The sequence below is a fragment of the Miscanthus floridulus genome, chromosome 4 (genome assembly GCF_019320115.1).
Source record: "Miscanthus floridulus cultivar M001 chromosome 4, ASM1932011v1, whole genome shotgun sequence".
Lineage (NCBI taxonomy): Eukaryota > Viridiplantae > Streptophyta > Magnoliopsida > Poales > Poaceae > Miscanthus > Miscanthus floridulus.
Window position 1 is genome coordinate 19,608,259 of NC_089583.1, and position 9,608 is coordinate 19,617,866.

The window sequence follows — 9,608 nt, forward strand, 5'->3', positions numbered from 1 at the left end:
GCCTGCTTCTGCCTGTGGCCCACTCCTCCCACCGGCCCATCCCCTTTGGCTTGCACTCTCGTGGGTCGTCCCTCTCCTCCCGCTTGGGCCTATGCCCCGCGCCTCCCTTCCTGCAGCGGCCCAGCAAGGCAGTCGGCCTAGCTCCGCACGCTACGCCGCGTCTTCGTCCTGCTGACGCGTCGGGCCTGCCCGTCAGGGCGTCTTCTTCCTCTCCGCGTCATGTCCACCTTGAGCACAACCGCACCGATGCCCGTCCGTGTTTGGCTCCGCTACGCCACGGTGTCGTGCTGCCCAAGTCCCCGCGCCTCTTAAATAGTCGCCCGAGCCTCCACCGCCTCCCTATCCCACCTTGCAGCAAGATTTTCATCCCTACATGAGCTCACAGCCACCTAGCCCTAACCATGACCATTGTTGTTCACCTCGTCGAGTGTCGCGCTGCCTTCGTTGATCCCCGCTCGCTTCTCTCGGTTCCAGTGAATTCCCCACCCTCTCCTCTCTCTCCTGGACCTTCCTGTTTGAAAAACCGAGCACCATAGGCTCTTAACCATTGTCTCCGGCGAGCTCATCGCCTCATCGGTCATGGCGCCGCCGCGCCCATCCTGTTCGGCCGGCCGCCGTCGCCTCTCACTCACCCGAACAAATCTCAGCCGCTCAAGTCTAATCCGACGGCCCCAGATGAAGGATACCCCTTCGTTGGCATTTTTGCAAAAACCACCTTACAAGTATTTGGGTCTTAACCCACAGTCCAAAATGTCTTTTCAGATTTTGTTTTCTTCTTTTGAAAGCGTATTTTATTTCGGTTAGATCTAAAATACGTTTTTAGCTATTTACAGTTTTGCCACTAGATTTGTTTTAGGCATAAAATCTCCGTTTTAACTCTGATTTGGTCCGTTCAAGTTGCGTTAGGTTCGTAATTAAGTAATCTACATGTTCATACTACTGTTGAACATGTTTTCAATTTTTTAAAATTTGAGGTTAGATTTAATCTATTATTTTACTAAAGGAAACTTGTTTAATTCATAACTTCTTCGTTTTGGCTCTGATTTTTGTGATCTTCACGGTTGTGTGTTCGTAGCGAGACGTAGATTTATTTTACAAACTTTTCATCTTGATTTTATGCTATTGGTGTACTATTCCAATCTATAGCTTTTGTTTGCTATGCATGATTGTTTCTAGATGCTTGTATGTTGTTGTGATTATCGAGTATAGACGGTGAGCAATTCGTGGGAGATCAAGGGTACTACTTTGACGAGCAGGATCAGCAGGAGTACTTTGCTCAAGGCAAGTATAGCATGGGATCATTCATGTTTCCTATTTACTTTAATACATTAAATTCATGTTGCATGTGTCGCCTTGATAGGAATTCTCTAGAATTGAACTTATACCTTGTCACCTAAGTGATGTGCATTGGGTAGCTTTGCTAGTGCTCAATTAAACCATGATCTTGTAACTTGACTAGTGGTATATGCAATAAACATTAAAATATGACTTTTTAGCAACTTGGAAACCGGGGACTGGATTGTTTAGCTACTTTCTAAATGCTTTAGATTCCTCTCCCTAAGGACTTATCTGTAAGTGATCATTCGGGGCTTACAGTATAGTTATGAGGGCTACATGGCTCTGGCTTTAGCTCAGTATGAGGACCTTTTCTAGCTTGTTAGTGGTCACCTTTATTGCCATAAGAATGGCTTGCCGAATCGAGTATAGGACAGCCTATACACTTATGTGTATGGCCGCGATGGAATTGTGTCATTCGACAAGAGGGTTCCTATATCTGTTTGTCGAGTGAATCTAATAGCCTTAACTTGTTAGACGAACCTTTAAAAGGCTTCATAGTGATCCCTGCCTGCTCACCTTGGAAGTCTTTTGGGAGTTGCAAACCTGGGCATATGGGTATCACTACTCACAGTGAAAGTGTACAACCTCTGTAAAGTATAAAACTGGTATATCAGTAGTGCTCACGGTCACGAGCAGCCTTGGAATCCTTATGGAATAGATGAACACTAAGAATTATCTGTTTATGCTATTCATTATTCATGTTTACACTGATCATGTGTTTTGTATTGGGAATCGAAACAACTTGTTGCTACTCTTAAGATAAAATTGTGACAACTAAAAGTGGAATGCTGTTAAACCTGTGTCAAACCTTTTGAGCCTCATGAACCCCATGTTACACTTATTGAGTACGACATGTACTTACGCTTGTTTATTTTCATTATTTGGATAACAATCCCTGATGGGTAACATATGGCTTTGGTAATGATGATTTCCCTGAGGATTACTAGACTTACGGTCAACCAGTTGACGTCCCTGTGATATGGAGCTTCCATGAGAGATCTTTCTTTTATACTTTCGCTACATTTATGTGAAGACCCTGTCTTGTTTGTGATGTAATAAACACTTGTGATGATACTATTCGTAGTTTGTCGGCTTATGTGTGTGACTGATCTCTGGGCGCACATAAGATTTTTCATCCTATTTTATCCTTGAAATTGGGTGTGACATTTACTGGACACGGTTTGAATCCTAGAACGACATTGTTATTGGGACTAGGATAGAGGAAGTAGTGACTAAATAAAAAAACACGGCCACCCAACCACGCTTAAATAAGTATTAACAATAATATACATACCAAACACGACCACCCAACCACACCTAAATACGAAACACGACCACCCAACTGTTGGATTAATTGACTTTAGCCAATAACTCGTCTAGCAATTAACAAAACCCTCTGCAAGATGGTTCCAACTCTAAGAGATCGTGTGTGCGTGCTCTGTTGTAGTTTACTGCTATGCAATGTGAGTATGTGATCAAGGGAATGCGTAGTGAACCTGCTCATAAGGAAGAGAGTAGTTTCAATGAGGCCGATAACTTGTTCAAAGGTGCTCTTATCAGTATACTGGCAGATAACATAGTGGAGGTGTACATGGACTTGCCTACGGGTAATGAGTTGCTGATGTTGGCAGTGAGCTGTATATCATGGAGAAGTTCTATGACTACAAAACGGTTGATGACCGATCTATAGTACAACATGCTCATGAGACTCAGATGTTGGCTAAGGAGCTCCAAAACAATGAGTATGTGTTATCCGACAAGTTTGTGGCTGACGGTATCATCACCAAGTTACCACCTACTTGGTCAGGTTTTACCACCTCTCTAAAGCAGAGGAGGCAGGAGTTCAATGTGTGAATAACCTCGTTGCTACTCTTGGTGTTGAAGAGAAGTCAAGGGCAAAGGACACTCGTGGCAAGAAAGTGTTTGAGGAGGGAGGTTGCAGTGCCATCCTGGTGTAGAAGAAGAACTCATGCTTCTCACAACAAGAAAAGGAATAAGCCTGTTGTCAAGCCTAAGACTGCAACAAATAACTTTAAGAATAAAGGTAAGGGAAAAAAGCATATGCTTTATGTGTAGTAGCTCTGAGCATTGGGCTAAGGAGTGCATGGCTCCCTCTGCCATTTGTGAAACAATCTGTACTTTAGTTCTAATGTTGTTCTTCATCACTCCTATTTTGACTCCGGACTATCTTTTTATGTGTTTCCTAGGTATACCACTTTCACTATTTTCCTTTTTTCGATCCTGTATTTTGACTCCGGACTATCCTTTTATGTGTTTCTCTTTAAATTTTCATTCAGCACTATGATTTTCTCTCGTGCTCGTACAAAGTAAAGGAAAGTGGTACGGTGTCGTTGACCATGTCGAGAGGAAGCGTTTTCATTTATTCACTCTCCTCTAGTATTTAAGTATTATAATACTGTATCTATACGACTGCAAAGGTTTTCTTTAAAAAAAGTGTATATAAACACGGTACAGGTTTCCAGACGAATTAGAAAGCATAGTGTTAATATTGAATAAATCTCCAAGCACTCCATTGACCAAAAGATATACGTGTTAGGAGTGTTTGGGTACGGTACGGAGTTTGATTTTAAGTTGGATTAGAATGAATGATACAATCATTGAATAGATCTGTGAGCCGCGGTAAGTCATCTTTTTTTCGAATTACACAAGTACAGACGCTCAACATGCATGCACACTCACTCATATAAACACACATGCAAACTATTTAACACAGCTCAATTTCACCAGTGAATTAGTTTTCTCTTTAGCTCTACGAGCAGCTTTATCATTAAAGTTAAAGTTGTTTTGGTGAACCATTTGGCAAAACAGTTTTGCATATAGATTTTGTTAAAACACATGCTCTCATATAATCCTACACATAGCCCACAAGTGTGAGGTGAAACTATGAAAAGTTATTTTTTCTAGCTGCATCCCATCCCATTCCTTTATGAGAGCATAATTGTAAGAAGCTTCATTGGTGAAGTTGTTTGAAAAATATCCGTTTGGCGCAAAACAGCTTCAAATAATTCGTGAAGTTGCTATAGAAGCTATGCCAAACAAGGTCACATCTCGTAATGCACGGACATATATTTGCTAATTAGCGAGCAGTCGAGCTATTCGGCTGATGGTTTCTGCGGCTGATACTATTTTGTTGTAAGAGAAAAACACTATATCATGGCTGATAAACCGGGCTGATAAGTTCAAGTGAACATAGCATCGTCAAAGATCTTCATTGTCGTCGTCAAAATCATCATCGTCATCGTCAAAATCATCCTCATCGTCGTCGTCATAGTTATCCATTGCCATCGTCAATGCCATCGTCATCGTCGTCTGTATAGTCGTCGTCGTTGTCGTCGCCATAATCATTTGCATCTACAGTGCCGGCTGCCGCCACCAGCTTGGAACTATCATCATCACTGAGATCAAGACAGACATCGTTGGCCCCCACGCATGACTCTGTTCCACCATTAGCCATTGCTTCCGTGCCACTACGCTACGCCGTCGCCGCACCGTCGCCTCCCTCCGCCTCCTCCTCCTTGGCAACCTTCTTGAACCTGCGGATAGATTAGCGTCAATCACCCTTCGTCCATTGGTGGACGTATCATTTGGCTTCGCGTCCACGGACGCAGACACTTCTTCCTCCTCTTCAGAGTTCTTCGTTTCCTTCTCGGCAGCCTTCTTCTTGAGCTCATCGATGAGGCGGGCAAGGCAAGCGTCCGCGCCACGGTCGGTGCGCTTGGACACCATTAGGCACTCGGCGACATCGGCCGGCGTGATCTGCACCACCTGCAGCAGCTCCCTGACGGCGTCGAACATCGGGTGCGAGTCGACGCCGAGGTAGTTCATGGCCAGCGTCGTGAACGCCTCGAAGTAGCAGTAGGACATCTCGACGTGCATGTCCATCCGCCCGCGCCGGATCAGCGCCGGGTCCAGCCTGTCGACGAAGTTGGTGGTGAACACGATGATCCGCTCGCCGCTGTGCGCCGACCAGAGCCCGTCGATAAAGTTGAGAAGGCCGGACAGCGTCACCTCGCTAGTCCTCTTGCGCTTCACCGCCGCGGCGGCGGCTGCTGCTGCTTCTGCGGCTGGCAAGCTGCGGCCGGTTGTTCGGGCTCTGCTGCTCCGGTCGCCGGTGAGGTCGAGGGAGTCGATGTCCTCGATGACGGTCGATGAAGAGCTTGCGGAGGTCGTTGTTGCCCTGCACCATGGTGAGCTCGATGTCGTAGATGTCATAGTTGAGGTAGTTGGCCATGGCCGCGATTCCGCGATCATGGTCGACTTGCCCGTGCCCGGCGGCCCGTAGAGCAGGTACCCTCTCTTCCACGCCTTGCCGATGCGGCGGTAGTACTCCTTGTTGCGGAAGTCGTCGAGGTCGTCCATGATCTTGTGCTTCTTCGCCGGGTGCATTGCTAGGGTTTCGAAGGTGGTCGGGTGGGTGGTCGAAGTCAATGTACCTCCATACCTTTGAAGAACTGCTGGCGCGGCGTGCAAGTTAAGATCGTAAACAATTGCTAAATCCGTAAATAAGGAGGAGGATTACTTACTAATCGATGCTTTTCTTGTTGGTGTAGAGCCGCCGGCGCCGGTTCCGGAACATGACGTCGCGGCCGCTCCGGCGGACGTGTGGCAGGTACTCGTCGACGACGAGCCGGCGGTGGCGCTGGTCGAAGGTGAGGCGGAGGCAGTACTGGTTGCCGCTGCCATGCCCCTGCTTGGCGGGTGGCACCGACGCCCCGGAACTCGTCGGCCACCTCCTGCCCCTCGCGGAGGCTGAGCACGAAGCCGTCGCCCTCGGCGGCGCCGTCGGCGTGGAGCTCGCGCGCGTCGCGCACGCACGCCGCGCTCAGGTACGCCTTCACCTCCTCGTAGGCGTCGCTGGACTTGATTTTCTCGTCCAGGGAGTAGCCGGCGGCGGGCTCGCTGCAGATGTCGATGCTCACGAACGGGTTCAGGAACGGGAGCATTCGCCGGACACGGTGCCGGAGGTGCATGTCGAAGTACATCTGGGCAGCCGGCACGGTACGCATGCACGTAGCGACCAGCGGCGCGGCCGCAGGCGCCAGGAGGAACCACGCCGACGAGCCGAAGTTGGCGGTCACCCATGTCGTCATCATCTAGCCGTCTCTCGCTGAGATCAGCCGGCGTTGCCCGTCTCACGCCGACACGTCTGGCTGAAACAGAAATTATTACGTGCGCCGTCAATATATATGTTGACTGTCTCCAGTTTATTTATTTATTTATGTAATCTATACAATGAAACTGGGAAGAGAGAAAGGCTTTAAATTGGAGTCATGCAGGGACACGTTTCGTTAGTGTCTCCCTCGTCGTTATTTTGGTGTCCTGTGGGCTCTGGGGTTTGGGACGTATCAATGCATGGCAATTGGCAACATCAATGCATGGAAATTGGCAACCTCCCGTTCGCTGGTCTGAAACTTGACTGAAAAATAATGTTCCAGCTGGTTTGTTGTGAGAGAAAAACACTGTTCGGCTGAATGGATAAACAGTGTCACGTGAGGAGGAACCAGCCGGCTGGCTGGTTTCCTCAGACCAGCAAACACCAATGTAAAGCAATTAGCTACTTGTAGCTTCTTTAAGGAGAAAAAAACTATCGGAGGCCCTAGCGTCCGGACGTCCGACGCCAGCAGTGCATCCGGACGCAGCTCCCAAGGCCCAGCTCCAAGTCTTAGGCCCACCAATGGGAGCATCCCATATAAGCATCCATGCGTAACAGAAAATGTGAACTGAAGCACTACCTGCCCACGTAATGGAACGGGGAGCGTGCGGTCCATCCCCTGGCGTGCCCCCTGCGTCGGCCCCCGGCGCACCCCCTCACTAGTATGAGAAAGGATGCAAGGCAGCAGAAGGCAAAGAGGAGACACCAAGGTGAGGTAGCAGAAGGCGAAGAGGGAGATGTAACACTCGATCTATTTTTGAAACATCCAAATACAACACTTGTAACATACGTCTGAAGATATATGAAACATTTGAAACATGCGTCTGATCTAAACACTTACAAAAACAACACATGAAGCACTTGAAAACCCGTTGCAATACATGCGCAACATCCAGATAAACCACTTGCAACATATGTGTAAAACATATGCAACATCCAGGTAAACACAATTACAACATACGTCTGAAAAAACAGATGAAACATTGAGAATAGACGTTTGCAACATAAGCGCACAACCATTGCAACATATGAAACATCCCGATCTATTTTTGCAACATCCATACGAAACCTTTGTAACATACCACTGAAACAACTGAAACACTTGAAACATACGCTTGCAACATACGCTTTCAGCACAATGTCACCTTGCTGCTTGGACGAATGAAGCTCGTCGTTGCGGAGCTCGACGCCGGCGCGGAGCTCGATACCGTAGAGTAGCGGAGGTCACCAGAGCGGAGCTGGTCGGGGCCACCATGCCTCGCCGTTGAGCGTGATTGTGTGACCCGTTTCGGTTGTGATTTGGCTGGATATGGGCAGGACGTGGGTTGATCCGGGCCCAAACTAGGTCCAGGTAGTAATTAATAAATGGAAATAATTATGGAATTGCTTTGTGATGAGTGCAAATTTTTAAATAAGGAGTACCAAAGCAGTAGCGTTCAAAATTATATGAATGTATGAGATATCGAGATTACATAAAAGTACATTACAAATTAAACTCTACACTCAAACTAAATTGTTCAGAATCCATTAGTAATGGTTAAACTTTAAATGCTTGACTATATTTTAGTCAAACCATCAAATATTTATGACAAGAGGGAATACAAATGTAAACACTTTAACGCTAGAATAGTGTGGAGACAAGCGGTTCTTAGAGTCGGTGAGCTTCGATATACTCCTTTTGCGAGTTTTTCAGTTTCCCTAGTGTCCTAGTGTACGTCCTTCATGTTCAAAGGGTAGAGCGGTGTCGGAGAATTGGAGGTCAAAGATGATGTGAAAGACATTATCGCCCCGTTCGTTTAGCTTATAAACCGTACTTTTTCAGCCAACGAACAATATTATTTTCTCACAACAAATCAGCCAACGATACTTTCAGACATGGCTTATCAGCCAAGCGAATAGGGCATATATTCCGGTTCAAATGTGGGTGCAAATATGCAATGTGCCTAAAATTAAAAATACATTTTGATCACTTGAGAAGTTTTTGAAACATAGCACATCCATAGATAAACTTTTGTTGCATAAGATCGGACGCTACGTGGTTTGTGGACGTGAGCAATTCGCAGCCTTTTATTTGCCGAGCAAGAAAAAGGACCCGATGATTCATCTCGGGCCAAAAAAAAACAGAGAAAAGTTGGGATACACGAGGCCCCTATCAATCGGGCATAGGAAACATCTTTCGGCCTCGTTTTACAGGTTGGGCCTGTTTGTTTTGCGTAGGCCCATGCATGCCAAGTAAGCGATTCTATCTAGTCCCAAAAATTAACACCGACAACAAGGGCTGCTTCCGCAATTTTTAGTCCCAAAAATATAGGAGCACGCTGCACGCATCTACCATCCCTATTGATTTTTTTAAGAAGCTGTGCGAGTCTCATTATATAAAGATATTTACTTAAAAAATAGTGTTTCTCTTTAGTATAAAAAAAAATATATTTCTTTGCACCTTGTCGACGAGCTCAGGTGGCTGCCCGGGCTCGTCAGGCGGTGGCTCCGCCGCTGCAGGGAGGTGGCCTCTGTTTTACCTATGGTGAATGGTGGAGAACTGTTCTAGTATCTGCCATCCCTCCTCTGTTCAAATCCCGTTGTAACTTCGTAACCAGACACCTGCTACTGCTGGTATGAAATATGAGTCGATGCAAATAAAAAAAAATGTTCTAAGCCTTGGTCCACGGATCTTTCCAGTTTCAGTTGCCAGTTCCTGACCGTATTGACATATTTCTGGCCAAATTATTTCATTTCTAACATCCTGAGGTATCGATTTCGTTCTCCGATTGCGTTTTCGTTTTCAGGTAAAATGTGAATTTGTTAGCTGTTAGAGAATTTTCCATACCATTCTCAACCATTTCCATCCCCCCTAGCAACTTAAAATCCTGAGCTCATATCAATGACCTGGGGCAATATATATCTTGCCTAGACGGTGGCATGATTTATGGGCACAAGGAGAACCAATGTGGGCTGACAGATCAAGATGGCCGCCTCATCATCCGGGAATGAGACAATCAAATGTTTCGAAGTTACTACACGTATACTTATGTGAATGTGAAGATAGAGCACGACAAGAGGCATTGTAATCTCAGAAATGATAAATGGTGATGGAGTC

The 9,608-nt window shown here is 46.3% G+C and overlaps 1 pseudogene; it reads right to left on the reverse strand.

The window, feature by feature from the left end:
• Positions 1-4,630: 4,630 nt before the first annotated feature.
• Positions 4,631-6,449, reverse strand: LOC136548191 (AAA-ATPase At3g28610-like; annotated as a pseudogene).
• Positions 6,450-9,608: the final 3,159 nt, after the last annotated feature.